The following is a 22,599-nucleotide window of genomic DNA, read 5'->3' on the forward strand; positions in this document are numbered from 1 at the left end:
AGCTTGAGGTCTGATATCATTTCCTATATTACAGGACTTCCAGTCTGTTCAAAAAGTTCAGTTAATAAATTACCTACAAACACGAAATCACAACTGGGAGTAAATACAAAGCTTAAAACCATGTATTGTTGTTTGGATTGGACATTTGTTAAAATATTTTTTTTATTCTTAAAGGTTTTATCCGGTTGAAGCAGGCACATTTTTAACCTATAGACCCTTATCTTTGTAACATTCTCTCTAATACCGTCCCCACATATAAACAAACACACAACATAAATTAATCATGTATTTAACAAAAGTTATGCATGATAAATGAGAATTGTAACATACTTGTTGTACTGTTTAATAAGTTTTTTTTTTAAAGCTACATTTTTTCAGAGTTTCGCAGAGATTTAAAAAGACTCTATACAACGACGAAAAATACTGTGTCTGTTTCATCATTACGGGAGGGTCATGACAAACCCATCTGGGATATCTTTGTGTCACCGAAATTAAGCCACATAAAAAAAAGATGGTTCTCGAAAAAAAACGGAAAACGGAATACAACAATACAGAAACATATTTTTTAAAGATGAAAAGCTGTGTAGTCGTGTGTTTATTCAAGGAGAGCCCGGTATGGGGAAAACTACATTCCTTACTAAACTTGCTCTTGAATGGTGTGATGCAGTTTCTGAACACAATTCTACACACAAGGCTACATTTAGTGATATCGATACACTGAATGAGTTCGAGTTTCTCTTTCACATATCACTGAGAGAGGCACTCGTCCAACGTGAGGTGGTAGAGATGATCAAAACATAAATTATCGACACCATTTACACTGGTGATAAACGCGATGTTGTCTTTAAGCTTTTACATCAAATCCTTGAACGAGAGACTTGCCTCGTAATTATGGATGGGTTGAACGAGTGGGCTGATCCTTTTCATAAATATGTTTCGCCGTTAACTGATCCAAAGTCAGTTTTTACTCTGCCAATCAAAAGTCACAGACTGAGTTCATGAAGTACGTAAATGAACGTCGAATGATGCAGCTTCTTATTTCACCATGGTGGCATACACTGTTAATAAGCTTGTGGATAAACAAAAGCGGGTTTAAAGGTTCCCTGTGTGAAATAAATTGTATTCTACTTGACCTACGTTTTAAACAAGGAAATGAAAAAGAAGGATATTTCAGGAAAGGTACTTCCTTTCCGTGCTTATCGAACACAAGCTTTATTGAACCACATTGTGAGATTTTGGACGCGCTTGCTTATGCTGCATTTTAGTTTACGTTTTCTTCAAATAAATCCCTAGTGTTTTCCAAACGGGACTTAATGGATTATATGTCAAAAGAGCAACTGCAATTCTGCGTCGACGCTGGCCTGTTAACGGTAATGTTTCATTCAGAATTTCTGTTAAAAAGTCCACGAATGTCATTTTTAAATGAGACGGTCCAGGAATTCTTAGCAGCATATCATATAGCTATTTCAAAGACAGATGTTATAAAAATCTACTGAGCGAAAATAAATATAATGTGTTAGAAATGAGCCAAGTAATAATATATTTGTGTGGGCTTGATAGTATGATAGCTAACGTACTTATAAACCGTCTAACTGACGGTGACTTCTTTAATGACATGAACCTTGCACTAAGAAGATATATACGACATTTTAAAAGTGAGAAATTAGCAGCATTTCAAACAGATTATAAACCAATAGCAAACGTTGGAAAATTTTCATCTGATGAGAGGGACCACGATTTGCGTATGTTAGCTGTATCATTCTTATTCCAGCGCATGATGATTACTGGTTTCACTGAGGCTAAAGCCAGCGGTCAGAAGGATATTTGTTTGAAGTGTAGGGACTTTACATTCAATGCATATCTCAGCGAGTCTGAATCAAACTCATTACGTGAACTGTTAATGTTGAACACATCCAACGTCAGGACACTTTTTTTAGAAAGAAAGTAATGTACTGCAAATAAGCGAAATGATGACCGTTCTTCAACAGTCAATGGATTGTCTTGAACGTGTAAAGGCCAGAGCGACTCCGGAAATACATAAAGCATTTTATAATTCAAAGCTGCAAGAGCTGCATTTTATCGGAAGAATCAACGTATCATCAATATGTGATGTCCTTACATCCCAGTCTAAGTTAATGTATTTATACATAGAAGATTCAACTTGTAACGAAGAAATCCCTATCCCTGTCTCCTTAAGATATTTAGACTTGACGAAAATTACCTGTTCTATCGTGTTTCTTCAAAAGTTACTAGAACAATTATCTTTCTTAAAACACGATTTTGCTTTAGAAATGTGTGATGTAATTGTGACCGATTTCAAAAAACACATGTTTCAATCAGTAACATATTGACATGTCAAATATCAAGATGCAATTGATGCAGGGTAATAATGACCTATATAGTTTGCTGAGTTTAACACCTATCGTGACCATGCGCCTTTTGACGGCTGATGATGTAGCATTAGCATCAGATATGTTACCCAAATTCAGTACATTAAAAACGCTTGATTTACGGGAAATTCGTACGTATCTTTCTGCCATCCAGCTGCCTACATCGCTACACTGTATCAGTCTCGAGACAGGCGAATGCTTCCCTGATTGGCTATGCAGCTTGTTGATCAATCTTTCTGCATTAGGACATCCTGTAGAGTGTCAGCTGTGGGACTGTGTAGTACAACCACACGGAGAGGATTGCGTAGCTAGTTCAAATGAACATGAATCTCACATGCGATCTAAACTATTGGCATGTGACATGTCTAAAGTAAATATTCGTGTACAGAATGGCAGCAAGGAACTGTTTGAAATATTTCGTGACACAAGTATAGGGATCCTGGACCTGAGAACTGCTGATTGTGTTTCACAAACATCAGACATTGTTCCCTCTCTCCGTAAATTAGAAAAGCTTTCCTTGCGGGGAACTTATAAGGGCCAGTTTGCCATCCAGCTGCCTGCATCGTTACAGTGTATCAGTCTCGAGAAAGGGGAATGCTCCTCTGAGTGGCTGTGCAGCTTGTTGATCAATCTTCCTGCATTAGATCATCATGTAAAGTGTGAGTTGTGGGACTTTGTAGTTCAATCACGTAAAGAAGATTTCGGCGCTGATTCAAATATACATTTATCGGACCTCCGATCTAAACTAGGGTCATGTGATATGTCTAATATTGAGATAGTAGTAGAATATGGGAGAAAGGAACTGTTTGAAATATTTCGTGACACAAGTATAGGTATCCTTGACCTGAGAACGGCTGATTGTGTTTCCCAAACAGCGTATATTCTACCAACGCTCAGTAAATTAGAAAAACTTTTTTTTACAAGGGACGTTTATTGGTCTTTGTGCTCCCAAGCTGCCTGTATCGTTACACTGTATCAGTCTTGAGAGTGGCGAATGCTCCTCTGAGTGGCTGTGCAGCTTGTTGATCAATCTTTGTGCATTAGGTCATCATGTAGAGTGTGAGCTTTGGAGCTTTGTAGTGCTAACATGTGGAGAAAATTGCGGCGCCGATTCAAATATACATGTATTTGACCTGCGATCTAAACTATTGGAATGTGATATGTCTAATATTCAGATATTAGTAGAATATGGGAGAAAGGAACTGTTTGAAATATTTCGTGACACACGTATAGGGATTCTAGACTTGAGAACGGCAGATTCTGTTTTACAGACATCAGATATTCTAAAAACACTCATTAAATTAAAAAAGCTTTGTTTACAAGGGACCTTTATGAGTCAATTTGATCTCCAGCTGCCTGCATCGTTACAGTGTATCCGTCTTGTGACAGGCGAATGTTCCTCTGAGTGGCTGTCCACCTTGTTAATCAATCTTTCTCATGTAAAGTGTGAACTCTGGAGCTTTGTAGTGCAATCAAATGGAGAAGACTGCGCAGCTGATTCAAAGATACACATATCTCACATGCGATCTAAACTATTGAAATGGGACATATCTAATATTGAGATATTAGTTCAAAATGGGAGCAAGGAACTGTTTGAAATATTTCGTGACACAAGTATAGGGATCATGAACTGCTTATTGTGTTTCACTAACATCAGACATTCTGCCCACACTCATTAAATTACAAGTGCTTTATTTACGGGGGACCTTTATGGGTCGATGTGGTCTCCAGATACCGTCTACATTGAACTGTATCAGTCTTCACTGACTCTTCAGACAGGCGAATGCTCCTCTGAGTGGCTGTGCAGCTTATTGATCAAGCTTTCTGCAATAGATCATCATGTTAAGTGTGAGCTCTGGAGCTTTGTAGTGCAATCAAATGGAGAAGATTGCGGCACTGATTCAAATATACATTTATCTCACATGTGATCTAAACTATTGCAAGGTGACATGTCTAATATTGAGACATTAGTAAAAAATGGGAGAAAGGAACTATTTGAAATATTTCGTGGCACACGTATAGGTATGCTTGACTTGCGAACGGCTGATTCTGTTTCACAAACATCAGACATTCTAAAAACACTCATTAAATTAAAAAAACTTTATTTACGGGGGACTTTTATGGGTCGATGTCATCTCCAGCTGCCTGCGTCGTTACACTGTATTAGTCTGCAGAAAGGCGAATGTTCCTCTGAGTGGCTGTGCAGTTTATTGCTCAAGCTTTGTGCATAAGGTCACCATGTAGAGTGTGTGCTGTGTGACTTTGTAGTACAAGCACGTGAAGAAGATTGTGGCCCTATTTCAAATATACATATATCTCACTTGCGATCTAAACTTTTTGGAATGTGACATGTCTAATATTGAGATATTAGTAACAAATGGCAGCAAGGAACTGTTAGAAATATTTCGTAACACAAGTATAGGGATCCTGGACTTGAGAACAACTGATTGTGTTTCACAAATATTAGACATTATTTCCACACTCAGTAAATTAGAAAAGCTTTACTTATGGGGACCGTTATGGGTCGATGTGATCTTCAACTGCCTGCATCGTAACACTGGATCAGTCTTCAAACATTCAAATGCTCCTCTGAGTGGCTGTACAGCTTGTTGATCAATCTTTGTGCATTAGGTCATCCTGTAAAGTGTGAGATGTTGAACTTTGTAATTCAATCAGGTGAAGAAGATTGCTGTGCCGATTCAAATATACATGTTTCTCACCTGAGAGCTAAACTATTTGATTGTGACATGTCTAACATTGAGATATTAGTAAAAAATGGCAGCAAGGAACTGTTTTAAATATTTTGTGGCACATGTATAGAGATCCTGAACATGAACGGCTGTTTTTGTTTCACTTACATCAGACATTTTGCCAAAACGCAGTAAATTAGAAAAGCTTGTATTATGGGGGACGTATACGGGTCGATGTGATCTCCAGCTGCCTGCATCGTTACACTGTATCAGTCTTGTGACAGGCGAATGCTCCTCTGAGTGGCTGTGCAGCTTGTTGATCAAGCTTTCTGCATTAGATCATCATGTAGAGTGTGAGCTGTCAAACTTTGTAGTGCAATCACGAGAAGAAGATTGCCGCGCAAATATATATATTCAAATATATATATTCAAATATATATGTAACTCGCCTGCGATCTAAACTATTGTCGTGTGACTTGTCTAATATAAAGATATTAGTAACAAATGGCAGCACGGAATTATTTGAAATATTCCGTGACACAAGTATAGGGATCCTAGACTTGAGAACGTCTGATTCTGTTTCACTTACATCTTAAAATAGGCACTCATTAAATACGTTTTTTTATCAGTTTTTTTTTTTTACTTTTTCAGAAAAGGTTTCTTTAAGTAATAACATGTGTGTGTTTGCAAACAAAGCATAAATGAGATAGTTGTGCCATTTTTTAACGTTTCAAAGAAAAAGATAAACTTCGAAAAACATTTCTTCTTCAGTTCCTTGCATGGATCCGAACAGATCATGGCTAGACGATACTTGAAAAAAAAGTAATTAGAGTGTTTAAAACAGCATATACACCTACAGATTTAAACACGACACCGGTTTCCATCTGGCTTTAAATGGACACCTGACAAGTAATGCCATTCGAGCCCATCTGGATATAATGACACACCTGGCAAGTAATGTCATTCGGGCCGATCTGGCTATAATGTCACACCTGACAAGTAAAGTCATCCGGGTCCATCTGGATATAATGACACACTTGACGAGTAATGTCATTGGGGTCGATCTGGCTATAATGACACACCTGACAAGTAATGTCATTTAGGGCCCTTCTGACTATAATGTCACACCTGCAAAGTAATGTCACTGGTCCCATCTGGCTATAACGTCACACCTGACAAGTAATGCCATTTGGGCCCTTCTTGATATAATGGCACATCTGGCAAGTAATGTCATTTTGGGCCCTTCTGGCTATAATGGCACACCTGACAAGTAATGTCATTCGGGCCCATCTGGATATAATGACACACTTGACAAGTAATTTCATTTTGGCCCATCTTGCTATAATGTCACACTTGACAAGTAATTCTGGTTAATTTGGCTATAATGGCACACTTGACAAGTAAAGTCATTCAGGCTCATCTGGCTATAATAGCACTCTTGACAAGTAATGTCATTTGGGTCCATCTGGCTATCATGGCACACCTGGCAAGTAATGTCATTCAGGCCAATCTGGCTATAATGGCACACCTGACAAGCAATGTCATTCGAGCCCATCTGGCTATAATGGCACACCTGACAAGTAATGTCATTTGGGGCCGTTCTGACGATAATGTCACACCTGACAAGTAATGTCATTCAGGCCAATCTGGATATGATGGCACACCTGACAAGAAATGTAATTCGGGCCAATCTGGCTATAATGTCACACCTGACAAGTAATGTCATTCGGTCCAATCTGGCTACATGTATAATGGCACACCTGACAAGTAATGTCGTTCGGGGCCCTTCTAACTATAATGTCACACCTGACGATTAATGTAATTCGGGCTAATCTGGCTATAATGGCACACTTGATAAGTAATGTCATTTGGGCCTTCCTGGCTATAATGACACACCTGACAAGTAATGTCATCGGGCCCATATGGCTATAATGGCACACCTGACAAGTAATGTCATTCGAGCCCATCTTGGCTATAATGTCACACCTGACGATTAATGTCATTCGGGTCATTTCTGATCAGTTGTGCAATTATAGACAGCTGCTACACCAACGCCGTATATTAGCTAATGTATGATACTTGACAGTTGTAGTTTCGACCAAACTGTGTACTGCTGTAACATAAAAACATAACCATATTTTTTTATAACCAAGGCAATTATAAATCACTTAATTTTTTTTTTAGTTTTTAAATGAAAAAGGTGTATTTATTCTAAATAAGATAATACATTTACGCATGCACTTTAGATTACGCATGTATTTTTTTGTATTATAATAGAAAATCTTGCTCAAACACTGTGTATTTCTCGCACGCGTGATTTAAACCCTATGCATCTAAACCTCGGGCCGTAGGTTATTCGACAACAACTCATGATAAACAAGTACCAGTATTATTAAGATTCTAACACTTTACTAAACTATTACAGTCCCCAAAACAAACTGTTCAAAGTTTAAAAAAAATTGCTTCAGTGATTAATTGATTATTTTATCAATGCATATGAAGGAACCAACAATACGAATGTTCATAATTTTAAGCTTTTTGTTCTTTTTATGTATTGTTGTTAGTGGCATGATAGAAGCACAATACGTTTTAGTAGTGCTTACGTATTTCAGATTTATTCATTATGTGATGTGTGCAATGTTTATGCTTGAAATTAACCAGGTATGGGAAGATTCTACTTTCGTTTACATGTATATCGACGCGAAAAACGGATCATGCTTTTTGTATAACGGTTTCCAAACATTTGATTTCAATCGATCATTTTTATGCCCCCCTTCGAAGAAGAGGGGGTATATTGCTTTGCTCATGTCGGTCTGTCGGTCGGTCCGTCGACCAGGTGGTTGTCAGATGATAACTCAAGAACGCTTCGGCCTATGATCATGAAACTTCATAGGTACATTGATCATGACTTGCAGATGACCCCTATTGATTTTAAGGTCACTAGGTCAAAGGTCAAGGTCACGGTGACCCGAAATAGTAAAATGGTTTTTGGATGATAACTCAAGAATGCATACGCGGCCAACAGGGCGAACTCTGAACAATATAACTGAAGCAACTGGTCTGTAATCCTAAATCTATAATTATCAGTCCAATGAAACATCATCCTTTGAGTAAAATAAAGTGGATCAGTAAAATTATTATCAGAATATGAGATTTTTTGTATATTTTGTATATTTAATATTGTGTTAATGTTTAATTTTGTTGATTAATATAAATATAAGCAGGACAGGGGAGGTAATACACTATTACATCTTTCTTATTTACAGGGAAACAAATGCAATAAGTTTAAATTTCATGTTTAATGAATAGAGGATATTTATCATGTCAGTGTGAGATCATTTGTTATTTTTTATGATTACATTTTATTATTACTTTGACCAAACAACACTTACCTGAATACCACAATGGATTGCAACCAAACAATACCCTACGCCCCTACCAGAATCCATCCTTTCCCCCCCAACCTCACCCCCATTTTTTTTAAAACATCATCTAATATATAACCACACCCCACATTATACCCCCTATCACCCCCACTCCCCCTACCCATCCCCCCATCCCCCCACCCCCCCTACCCCCCGGCCCCTTTTTTTAAACATCTAATAAATTACCAAACCCCACATTAAACCCCCCTCTCACTCCCCCCTACCCCCCCTACCCCCCACCCACCCCCCCCTTTTTTTAAACATCTAATAAATTACCAAACCCCACATTATTACCCCCTCTCACCCCAACCCCCTACCCCCACCCCCCATCCCCCCCAATTTTTTTTACACATCTAATAAATTACCACACCCACATTATTACCCCCTCTGACCCCCCACCCCCCCAACCCCCCCCCCCAATTATTTTTTTACATTATTACCCCCCTCTCACCCCCCACCCCCCTACCCCCACCCCCCCCATTTTTTTTATTTTAAACATCTAATAAATTACTACACCTCACATTAAACCCCCCTCTCACCCCCCACCCCCTTACCCCTCGCCACCCCCACCCCCCATTTTTTTAAAACATCTAATAAATTACCACACACCACATTTTACCCCCCTCTCACTCCCCCCTACACCCCCACCCACCCCCGCATATTTTTTAAACGTCTAATAAATTACCACACCCCACATTATACCCCCTCTCTTCCCCCACCCCCCCCTACCCCCCACCCCCCCCAAATTTTATTTTTATTTTTTTAAACATCTTATAAATTACCACATCCCACATTATACCCCCCTCTCACCCCCACCCCCCTACCCCCCACCCCCCAAATTATTATTTTTTAAACATCTAATAAATTACCACACCCCACATTATACCCCCTTTCATCTCCCCTACCCCCCGGCCCCCCATTTTTTTAACATCTAATAAATTACCACACCCAACATTATACCCCCCTCTCACTCCCCTCTACCCCCCTACCCCCCCTCCCCGGCCCCCTTCCCCCAAAAAAATATTTTTTTTAAACATCTAATAAATTACCCCACCCCACATTATACCCCCTCTCACTCCCCCCTTGATCATGACTGGCAGATGACCTCATTGACTTTCAGGTCACTAGGTCAAAGGTCAAGGTCACAGTGACTTGAAATAGTACAATGGTTTCCGGATGATAACTTACATTAGGTCAAAGGTCAAGGTCACAGTGACAAAACACGCATTCACTCAATGGCTGCCACTACAACTGACAGCCCATATGGGGGGCATGCATGTTTTACAAACAGCCCTTGTTTCTTATGATATCCCACCCGAGTTTTAAAATGGTTATTGTTCGTAGAAAAAAACATGGCTGCCAGGGGGCGGGGCATTTTTCTTTACATGGCTATAGTAAAACCTTGTTTACAATATAGAAGTTACATTTTAAGTCCATTTTTAGCTCACTTGAGCAAAACGTGCTTATTATGTTGAGCTTTTGTGACGACCTTTTGTCCGTCGTACATTTGTCCGTCAAACTCACAATTTTTCTGGATGTGTAGGTTAACCAGTACCAGGTGCATTCACTTATGCCAGTAAATGACAACAGCTCTATTTAAATCTTAGGTGGGGCAAGGAGGGCCTTAGAAACAATTTTAGTTGACAATTTATTTTTTGAGGCAGGGAATTGAACCTGCAATATTTTTTAATTTATTGTCCATCTATCTATCAACTGAGCTAGCCTGTCTGACCATGTTGCACTTGTCACATGCCATTTTTGCAAACTTGACAACTCTTTAATGTAATAATTTTGCACCATTTTATGCTTTCAGATAAGTTACCAAAGGATGTTCAACAGTTGGATGAGAAAGCAACGACCCTCTTTTATAAAGCTCTTAAACATGGAAAAGAACAGGTCAATAATATTCGCCTGATGGTCGTAGGTATGTTTGATGTGGGAAAAACGTCTTTGGTGAACAATTTGATTTGGGAATTTCGTAACAAAACACACACAAAACAACCTCTCAGCACAGAAGGTATCGATATACATAGGTGTAAGTTGATGACAGATGGCCATTGGTGCTTAGATACAGAATTAATACGGGTGAAGTTTGGAGGTCGCATTGAAAAAGTCGTTTCTAAGAACACAGTCACAGCTACTGAGGATCATGAAACTTTTAAAGAAAGAATAGCCTTGCATAAAGGAGATGAAATTTTACAACATGGAATTAAGGTTGCCAAGAGGAAGCTTGAAACTACTTCGCTTGATGAATCAACAAATGAGATCACTACTTCGCTTGATGAATCAACAAATGAGATCACTGTGTCTGTATGGGATTTTGCAGGTCAGACTCTGTACTATTCAACACATCAGTTCTTTCTGAATGAGAGGTCTATATATGTAGTCGTGATGGACATGACAAGAAGTTTGAAAGATATTGTAAGTAAATCAGATGGAATTGGAATTTGGTGTGGTTTGGTGGATAGTTGTACCTATTTGGATATTTTTAAATTTTGGCTTAATGCAATTCACATGAATAGTGATAATCAATCTGGAGAAAGGACAATAAAGCCAAATGTTATTTTAGTTGGCACGCGGAAAGACAAAATGAAGGGGAGTGCTGAAGAAAAGGAGGAAAATATGAATTTGTATTTTGACAATGCTTTATGTAGCTTTGATAAACACTCACCAATCTTTAATCACATTTATAAGAACAGATTTCTTGTAAATAATTTGTCTCCAGAGGATTCTGCTTTTGCAGAGTTACGAAAAGAAATTATAAGTTTGGCTGCAAAGCAAGATTACTGGGACGAAGAATATCCAGTTCGATGGATTCATATGGAACAAACATTGGACAAAATGAGAGATAAAAAGCGACAGATAGTAAAAATGAAGGATGTTGAAAAAGAAGATCTTGAAAACTTACACCCACTGGGTATAGAAGAGCTTACCTTGTTTCTTGAATTGCAGCACAAACAAGGCAATATCATTTTTTTCAACTCGGGCGCACTTAAAGATTTTGTTGTTCTTGCTCCTCAATGGATCATTGAAGCTTTCAAATGTTTCATACCGCATAATCAGAAAATAGAAGCCACTGTTTTAAAAGATTGGGAAGAATATAAAAAATATGCTATTCTCAAACCAAATGTTCTGGACGAAGTTATGAAAAACAGTCCTCCCTACATACATGAATACCAGACGGCTGTTATGAATTACATGGAATATCTAAATGTTATAGCCAAACCTTTAACAAGTGAAGAGGGTATAACTGGAATCCCGTTAGATTTCCACATCGTTCCTTGTCTACTTAGTAGGGCACCACCGCCACTGCACATCTTTACCTCACCACCTGATAAACCCCAAACACCAGTTTTAGCTTTTGTGTTTTGCGGAAAGTTTTTGCCCCCCTCTCTTTTCCACAGGCTTGTTGCAGTGTGCATTCGTGCTTGGCCTATCTGCCAGGAACGTGGCCAATATTGTTTATTTAACGGCTTGGCTATATTTACTCTTAATGATACCTATACATTGAGAATATGGTATATGGATTACATTATTTATGCAAGGATAGTTTGTTGCTCAGAAAATGAGCAGTTAGACAATTTCATCTGGCTATTTCAAGAGGTTAGACGCAAACTTAAGAAAAGTTTGAAAGACTTTTTTCATCAATCATCTTCTGTATTTGAAGAGTGTATTCAGTGCCCAGACATGAAGGTGTCCTTGCACAATGAAGGGTTGTTCATAGTAAAAAAGTTCAAGTACACAAATGCTATAGCTTGTCGAGTATGTAATCCGCATGCTGTGACACGATCAAATGCTATGAAACATTGGTTCAAAGAGAAGTTAGATCGAATAGAAACAGATGATGATTAATATGGGAAAACGCTAGTGATATAGGTCATTACAATCCTAAAAGGTAAGATTGCCCCTTCTTCTACAGACCAAAGCACAACCGGCACTAGAGGCTATTAAAAACTGTAAAACAATCTTGCCCACTAGTGACCAGACCTGTTTGGTGAAGGGCAATTTGAACAGATTGACAAGTATTTTGTTTCATGTTCTCATATTGCTTTAATGTTCAACTTGGGTGTTATGTTTACTCTAATGGTTACATGTTACCCTCCAGATTTGCTAATAATTTTGTATATTAGTGTAAATACATTATTTGTTATATTACAGTTATTGTGAATATTTTTTTTTGCATTGAGTGAAAATGTATGCCATGCTTCTGAACACGGTTATATAAATATCAAGACAGATACAGAATATAGTATTCATTTATGTTCTTAAATCAAGAATGGTCATTAAAAATTTGTCTGTAACAAGTTTATTTGGAAAACCATGCTATAACATGTTACAATAGCAATTTTCCCCTTTGCTTTGGAAATATCTTTGAGGAAAGGTGATTTAAACTCCAAATAAATCCCTTTACAATGTATTGTTGTATATGTTTATTTGTTGTAAATATTGAACACAAATTTTATCATTCTTTATTGAAATGTTTGTTTTTGAAATGAATTTATGTTGTTCACAAAATTATCCACACTTAAAGTGAAACCTAGATTCATAACATTAAGCGACTAAATATTGGTTAATTTTAGAAAGATAATTGAACAGAGACAATGGAGTAATTATGCAATACAGACAATTAGTGCCCATTGTAGTACTGAATAAAAAAAAGATGACATGTTATGTGTACAAAATGTTTTGACTGGGTTGATTAGTTATAATATTATTAATTTATTTGTTGTTTATAATTTAATGAATTTATTTGTCAATACCATGATGTTTCAACTTTAAAAGTTTGTCATTTAGTAATACTTTGTGTAAACTAATATAATTATAATTGTAGGTCACTAGAATTGATAATTATAATTATTGTTTAATATATTATATAATTTACTTATTTTTTATGCCCCCAAAGGAGGGCATATATTGTAATCGCACTGTCCGTCTGTCTTTCCGTCACACTTATGTTTAGGTTTTGAAAAATGCTCATAACTTCTATGTTGCTTCAGACGTAACCTTCATATTTGGCATGCATGTGTATCTCATGGAGCTTCACATTTTGAGTGGTAAAAGGTCAAAGTCATCCTTCAAGTTCAAATGTCAAAACACAAAATCCAAGGATTGTAACAAGCTTTAAAGGGAGATAATTTCTATTTTATATCATTTGGCAGGTACAGATCATGTTCACAAGGGAAGTAATATTTTTTAAAGTGATATAGTCAAAAAGTATAAAAATCAGGGTGTTGGTTTTCCAGCATTATAGTATATAATTTTGATTCAAGTATTAATATTTATGCCCCCCTTAGAAGAAGTGGGGGTATATTGTTTTGCACATGTCTGTCGGTCGGTCCGTCCGTCGGTCCGTCCACCAGATGGTGTCCTGATAATAACTCAAGAACACTTAGACCTAGGATCATGAAACTTCATAGGTGCATTGATCATGACTGGCAGATGACCCCTATTGATTTTCAGGTCACTAGGTCAAAGGTCAAGGTTACAGTGACTCGAAATAGTAAAATGGTTTCAGGATGACAACTCAAGAATGCTTAGGACTAGGATCATGAAACTTCATAGGTACATTGATCATGACTGGCAGATGACCCTATTGATTTTCAGGTCACTAGGTCAAAGGTCAAGGTCACAGTGACTCGAAATAGTAAAATGGTTTCCGGATGATAAATCAAGAATGCTTATGCCTAGGATCATGAAACTTCATAGGTACATTGATCATGACTGGCAGATGACCCCTATTGATTTTCAGGTCACTAGGTCAAAGGTCAAGGTCACAGTGACTCGAAACAGTAAAATGGTTTCCGAATGATAACTCAAGAATGCTTACGCCTAGGATCATGAAACTTCATATAAACATTGATCATGACTGGCAGATGACCCCTATTGATTTTCAGGTCACTAGGTCAAAGGTCAAGGTCACAGTGACTAGAAATAGTAAAATGGTTTTGGATGATAACTCAAGAATGCCTATGCCTAGGATCATGAAACTTCATAGGTACATTGATCATGACTGGCAGATGACCCCTATTGATTTTCAGGCCACTAGGTCAAAGGTCAAGGTCACAGTGACTCGAAATAGTAAAATGGTTTCCGGATGATAACTCAAGAATGCTTACGCCTAGGATCATGAAACTTCATAGGTACATTGATCATGACTGGCAGATGACCCCTATTGATTTTCAGGTCACTAGGTCAAAGGTCAAGGTCACAGTGACTCGAAACAGTAAAATGGTTTCCTGATGATAACTCAAGAATAATTAGGCCTAGGATCATTAAACTTCATAGGTACATTGATCATGACTGGCACATGACCCCTAATGATTTTCAGGTCACTAGGTCAAAGGTCAAGGTCACAGTGACAAAAAACGTATTCACACAATGGCTGCCACTACAACTGACAGCCCATATGGGGGCATGCATGTTTTGCAAACAGCCCTTGTTAAACTATACTTACATGTATAAGCTTTGGCTACTCAAAACGACATTTCTTTATTGCCTGAAATAATTATAGTTCGATTTGGTGAATTGTTCTGTTGTTAACATCTGACTGTTTAAGGCAAACGAACGTTTGTTTCAATAGTTGACAAGTTTAATCTTAAAATTCGGTATATAAATAAAACATAGTACGAAATATTTTCATTTTACTATTAAAAGCAGTAAGTAAAATGGTACAGTTGCAGTGAACTTAATGTATAGCATCAGTTTGTAATCAAGTCATGTATTCTATTATGAGATCGGTGATTGTTTTTCATATATGGCTTTTTAAGATTGTGTTTGATGTGTATTTTTATTAAGTATATGTGCATATTACATCGCCTTGTAAGTTCGATATGACGTTTAATGAGTTCGTCTATTAAGAGTCATTTTTGTTTACTCTTGTCAGCCGTGGCTTGAAATGCTTACATGCAATGTGTATGGCGTGAAAGGAAAAAAAGGTTAAGTATTGAGTTTTCTTTATGTTTGTGTACTTCATTGCATTACATAACTATGACATGTAATCTCCAAAATATTAATAAAACATGCTTTAAAATGTAAAAATTGTGTTCACTATTATATGTTTTATTGCCTGTTTGAAAAATCATTTAAAAGAACTAGTGTATATTATACTTCATTGTGTACATGTATTTAACCAGGTTTTCCGAAGGAAAAAACTGGTTATTAGATTGGCGAATGCGGGCGGGCTGGCGGGCTGGCTGGCTGGCGGGCTGGCGGGCTTGCTGGCGGGCTGGCGGGCGGGCGGAACAAGCTTGTCCGGGCCATAACCTTGTCTTTCATTGTGAGATTTTAAAATCATTTGGCACATTTGTTAACCATCATTAGACGGTGTGTCGCGCGAAAAAATTACGTCAATATCTACAAGGTCAAGGTCACACTTTGAGGTCAAAGGTAACAGATAGCCATAAATGAGCTTGTCTGGGCTATAACTATGTCATTCATTATGAGATTTTAAAATCATTTGGCACATTTGTTCACCATCATGGGACGGTGTGTCGCACGAAAGAATCACGTCAATATCTCCAATGTCAAGGTCGCCACGACTAAAAATAGATTTTTTTAAAAACAAACTTACAAAGGGGGTTAATTTTGTTTGTTCATTTCAAAAGTTCAGTTTGAGTTGTCTCCCTTTATCAGATTTTTTCACAATGAAAACCTGGTTTTGTGACAATTTTGTCCCTTGTTTGTTATTTATAATGAGATAAAAAAAAGTCCACGTTTATCGAGGTACCTTTTTATGTTGAATTTAAAAATACAATGTTTGCGCTTATGTTGGTGTTGTATCATGAAACGTTTTTGAAATAACATGTTTAAATTTTTAAAATTACTGAATATGCATTTATTCGTTCATAACATGTTGGCATATCCATGTGCAAGCACGCATGTATTGCATTATGTTCGAATTATTCTTCGGTGAATTGTTTTAAGCATAATGTTTATGATTGATATATTTACAAAAACAAGTGTAGAAATAATTTGGAGTTTTGCATGTAGGACTTATGTTACATTTACTATCCTTTATTGAAAGTGTCCAGCAATAACTGATGTACCAGAAATTGTATTGAATTACGAAAGAGGTAAAATATGTTTTCTTGAGAATGCATGTACATGTATATAACAAGTGTTGCTGTTTTATTGATGTTAATAACATATACCATTCGGAATGTCTCTTCGATTTGTATTGCACCGATGATGATATATTGTGTTAATGAGTTATGTCGATGAACATACTTCTGGAGATGAGCGTTTCTATAATGTAAAGAGTTGACGGTATGTTTCACTCATCTAAATGTAGAATATGTTTAATATATAATACACATGTAATTTGAATATACATTGTAATTGAAACACGAAAATGTGTAAATTCTCAAGAATGTGTCGAAAACATTGTTGTAAAAATTCCGAAATAATTGTGTCACTTGATAATGGCGAATTAATGTATTGATTTGTTTGTGATAACCTCAGTGTTTTTGTTTTTAAAATGCTTTTATTATTGAATGCAAGTATGCAGCGTGAAAAGAATACACATCATAGTAAAAATGCGTGTAATATTGACGGACTTTTTTCTCATAAAATTCACAAATATCGTTCATTTCCATTTGGGTAGCCTAAAAAATGCCTTGCACCTGCATTTTAAAGTTATCATGTACGGGATGAATATTTCAATTCCGTGCATTTATACAACATCGCAGAAATCTTAGATGAAATGCCCACCTAATTTGTAATTTACTTGTACGTATTATATTTTCTGAAATTATATTACGGTGTATTTGTTCTTTACGTGGAATAAATATGTTTCATGTTTAAATGTTTTATTTAATTTTATTTAAGCTACAGTAGGTGACATTGACTGGTACAAACTTGCGAAGGACAGGAGAATTACCTATGAAACAGTGTAGATATGGAACGTGCCATGTGAAAATGGGGTCTTATGCATGTGGTTAAGTGTCGTCCCAGATTAGCCTGTGCGGTCCGCTTAGGCTAATCAGGGACGACACTTAACGCACAAACTAGATTTTTACTAAAGAGAGACTTTTTCAAACGAAAAATACCATAAACGTGGAAAGTGTCGTCCCTGCAGTCCGCACAGGCTAATCTGGACGACACTTTACGCACATGCTTTAAACACCCTTTTCACAGAGTACGGCCTTATTATGTATCAGTACTAATAATTATTTTCGGCTTGTATTTTCGCCGTTTTAACGGTGGTTTTGTCATAACAACGCGTTCATTAAATGTCTCGTAAGTCATGGATAGACGTATGGTAGTTTCTTGTTGAGTCGTGGTTTCTTTTAAAGTCGTTGTTATAGACATCGCGTGCAATTACGTGATTACACGTTCCAAAATTATGCAGTTGTTGAAAAATAGTTTTGACCAGGTCAACATCGTTTTTCTTATCAAAAATGCGACAAAAACAGGTCAATATTGTATTCATCAGAGCTCTTATCAAATATTTCCTCTTTTATAAATTGTTCTTATAGTGTTTCTAAGTAACACAAAATCGTTTATTTACGATTATTTTCCATAATAGATCGTCTGTTGACATTTTTCCACAAGAAGTTACTCTTCTCTGCAATGTCGGTTTTAAGGCTGTTTATAAATATGCAAATCTTGAAATTGGAATAGCCAATCAGAATACACAGCTCAACAAGAAAACATTTTCAAGATGGCAGTTTGACACTATCAAGACAATCGATTATTTATTATTATTTCTTATGATTAACTTCTAGAAAAAAAAGCAACAAATATAAAGAACAAAGGTTAATAATTATGGTTATAATGATTCATTGTCTTAAATTTATATAATATGTGTGATGTAACCTCTTTATGAAAATTACCCACGACTCAACCAGCATATAGCATATATGAACTCAGTTATTGACTGGTGATACGTGCACAACATATACATGCCATTTGCTAACAGCTTCCATACTACAACGAAACATAATGGACGAATGACATATAAATACATTCATGAACTACTTAAAGACACACACCTTGAAATAAAAGTAAATTTTAGTACAAATAAGAAACATATTTTATCTATGCCAATTAAAATATATATTGTGGTTACAAGGTAGAAATCCGTTCTTTTTAGCGCTTTAAAACTTAAAAATAATCGCGTTTGTTGAAATGGACGTATACTCTAGAAATCCTACGTTCGGTTTTAAAAGCGGTATCGTTTGAAAAATAATACATTACTTGCTAACTAGGCTATAAATTCAATTTAATTTAAATCCAATTAGAATATATATGGTGGTCACAAGGTAGAAATCCGTCTTTTTGCGCTTTAAAACTTAAAAATAATCGCGTTTGTCGAAATGGACGTATACGTATAGAAATCCAACTTTCGGTTTTAAATTTAAAAAAAAATTACTTGCTAACTAGGCTATAGATTAAATGACAATTTTGCACACTTTCAAATTGCATCTATATGTATTGATTAACATGTATTTCATTTCAAGGTGTCTGGCTTTAAGTGGTCGTACCGGGATAAGTACTTGTAATACCAACTAATTTATATAGTATCAACTGAGATAACCCGGCCAAACATACGAGTATAAAATTATGCTATTTATTGTACCTTGTCACTGCATTAGGGATAGTGTGACTTGACCAAATCATCAATCAGAGCCACAAATCTATATTATTCAATAAGTAACCCATGCACAACTATGTTCATTTTGTTCGCGGTTTGATGGGGGTTGACCAACATTTTAGAAACGTCTTCGATGCATATCAACAACGGTAGTACATCCGTTACTTTAAAACACATGTAATTGCATTTATATGGCTATTATTTAACATGTCAATATCTGTTCAGATAAAAAGTGCTTTAACTATCCATAGCAGTATTTAGGTACACAACTGCGAGCGGTTTCTAAAATAAAATCGCGATAGCTGTCTTTAAAGCCAAACCAATTTAAATGTCACATTTCAGAATTGGTATTATGTCAAGAAAATTGTATGTAATCAGAAAAAATACACACGAATAACATTATTGTGAAAGTATTTTAACAAACAAAATTGGCTACTTGTAAAGAGCAAAACAATATAAAAATTAAGTTCAAAAGAGAGGGTCATCAAGCAACATCTCCGTTTAAACATTATTAAAGATCAGCTTGTAGTTTCGGACGAAAACATATAACAATGGCCAGTATACCACGTCCCTATGTGGGAAACACACCAAGTCCCTTAGTGGCCGTGTTTTCAACGAATGTTTCTATTTTTGAATTGTTGTACAGTGTCACCCTAGAAATATTGCTATAATTTATTTGTTTTAATTGAGCAAGGGCTTTCGTAAATAATAGGATTTATCTCACCCTGATGCGCCCGTGTGCTTAACAAACCTAGATTTTGCACAACACGGTGACCATGTCTTCACTTACTAATTCAAATGAGTTCATGGACGTTGGAAGAAACTTGGTTAAGCAACAATAAAGTGAATTGAACGACTAATAATGAATCGGAGCTAACAAGGTGTAACATAACGAGTTCAATGATGGGTAACATAAGTGGTCTACTGACGTGCAATGTTACTGGTCTAATTCAGTGTAACAACAGGTTTAGTGAGTTTAAAAGTAAACGATCTATTGATGTTTAATGAATTTGGTTTGGTACTATAAAGACACCGGGTATTATACCGTGTAACTTACGGTTTAATACCGTCTTAAATATCGGCTTTATTGAGAAGCGAAAACGGTCTATTTACGTGTAATGCAACGGGTAACATAGCGGAAATTGTACAGTATTACCTATGGCGGCGTAAAACCAAGTAGCATAACGGGTTAAATGACGTGTAATATCAGTGTTTTTTATGGCAATTTCGGGACCGATATTCGGACCCATTCCCCTCAAGAAAGAGAATATGCTTTTCTCCAAGTTTGTAGAAAAAAATCCGCTCAAAAAGATATCATTTTTTTTATTTTTTTTTTGAGGAAGAACTGTCAAATGATAAATATATCTCAAATTTATTTTATAAACAACTAACAAAGTATATAACTATAATTAATGTGATTTTGAATTATAATAAAGAGTTATACTAAATAAGTTTTTCTCAAATCAGTTGACTTTTCACATAAATTGCATTTTTTTCCCCAACATGGCCAGGAAAAGGCCTGATGTATCTATATTGTGTCAATATTTGTTGATAAAAACATTACAATTTGGTCCATTTTATTGATAATAAATGCTCAAATTTGCCATTTTATCGATTTAAAAAATCCCAATTACACTCATAATGGCTAGGAAAACTGAAACTGTGCATGAAGGCTGAACTGTCTGAAACTAATGTTGAAAAAATCATTGATATATATTTAAGAAATTAGGACAGAGACATTCAGCTGTGAACATTACATTCATATACACGTGTATTCATATAATAAATATCATTAATGTAAAAAGGTGATTTTTTTATTTTCCCCTTTTCCTAAAAAACTACGCGTTTTTCCCCTTTGGACGGGCCCCGCCACCATTCCCCTATAGGTGAAAAAACACTGAATATAATTGGTCTAATGATGTTAAGCATATCGGGTCTAGAACCGTGAATATTAAGGCGTATCATAACTTGTATCGTTACGGGTCTAACATGTGTTATTTAGTTTAAACGTAACGCTTGAAAAGATGATTTAAGTGCCGTGTCTTTGGACGTTTAAAGGAATGGGTCTAATGCGGTGTACCATGTGTTAATAAAGGGCCTGGTATTGTGCCACGTAACGAGTCTGTACATGAAGTATGCATACATATATATTCAATTAAATTAATCAAACAGTGGTAGAGTTACATTGTATAATAAATAGATGTTCATATTTATTATTAATTTATCGCAGTTTTGAATCTTGAGAAAACAAAATGAAATGGCTAAAAAAAAAATAAAGAAAATATGAACATAAAACAACGCACATATTTATCAATTTATCTAAGCCTCACAAATGACCTTCACACATGTAAAAGACATTGTTATTTTGAGAAACGTGTAAGACACCTACAACTTAAAGATATACTCCTCAGCAACATGTTTCCACGTGCCAAAACAGTAGATACAATCTTCAGCACATTTATCAATTCCACGTGTCCAAACAATATATACATTCCTCAGCAAAATCATTAATTCCACGCGCACACATTTCGTCACTTCACATTCACTAGCGATAGGAACAAATGAGCAATTACATCGTCCGTAAAATGTTGCTTTCTGTAGAAAGTTCCCAACTGTGCAGTTTATCTCAATGAAGTAACGAAAGTCGTTTTAACAGAGATCATTGCTCTAAGAACGACAACTCTGGATGTGTTTTAAACACTTGCTGCCGGTGTTACTTCCCTTAAATGATGATGTATACATTTAACGAAACACAATATTATTGTCATCACATAAAGTACGACAAACGTATTTATAAAAATTATATAATTAAACACTTTAGCATGTTCATAATAAATTAGTTATTATAGTTCAAGCAGTATCATTTATGAGAATGAGCCATTTTAAATGACACGGTTGGTTTAATTTCGTTTACATCATCACATTTCGTGACACTACTTTCGACGGGCATCGGAAGGCCTTCGGCAGAGTTCGTGCTCTCCTCGGTTTTTTTTCGACATTTCGTGTTCGTGAGCATGGTCATGGTGATGCTTGTGTTTATGATGAAAAGCTGCTTGCAAAGAAAAGCGTCTGTGTGTTTTTTCCGGCCTTCGCGACGCTTTGAAATATGTGGATTATCTCGCCTCATATTTCGCGTTTTGTAGACTTGTAACTGAGTATAAAGACGCTTCAATTCGACCTGGAATGCAAAAATACATGTTGTCACAATCAATCGATTGGATAAGTCGGCATTAAATCAATGTGTTTGTTACATTATTTAAACCAATGAAGTTTTAATAATATAAAGTAATCAACTATAAATTGTTAACTCTTAAATCATGGCGAAAATATGCTAAGTGATAAGCTAATAATTCGTACATATTGTTTCTATAAATAGTAACAAAATGACGTCGCCAGCGGGCCGTTATTCGTATCTGGCGGGCCAATACAAATTATCCACAACGTCCGAATTTCTGTCCGTTAAATTAACAGAGTTTAGTTTAAACCGTTGTGTTTAGTCA

The 22,599-nt window shown here is 36.2% G+C and overlaps 1 protein-coding gene across 5 annotated transcripts in view; it reads left to right on the forward strand.

Annotated features, from left to right (window-relative positions):
- Positions 1 to 17,308, forward strand: part of LOC127847879 (ras-related protein Rab-5B-like) — a 124,417-nt gene extending 107,109 nt beyond the window's left edge. Inside the window, exons 5-6 of one of the 5 annotated variants that reach the window (XR_008034223.1) lie at positions 10,319 to 14,500; positions 14,646 to 17,308. The gene's annotated coding sequence lies outside the window, so the exon portion shown is untranslated. Of the gene's footprint in view, positions 1 to 10,318 lie in introns of all 5 variants that reach the window. The other 4 variants (XR_008034222.1, XR_008034226.1, XR_008034228.1 and 1 more) reach the window with 4 other exon arrangements.
- Positions 17,309 to 22,599: the final 5,291 nt, after the last annotated feature.

This window comes from Dreissena polymorpha, chromosome 10 (genome assembly GCF_020536995.1).
Source record: "Dreissena polymorpha isolate Duluth1 chromosome 10, UMN_Dpol_1.0, whole genome shotgun sequence".
NCBI lineage: Eukaryota > Metazoa > Mollusca > Bivalvia > Myida > Dreissenidae > Dreissena > Dreissena polymorpha.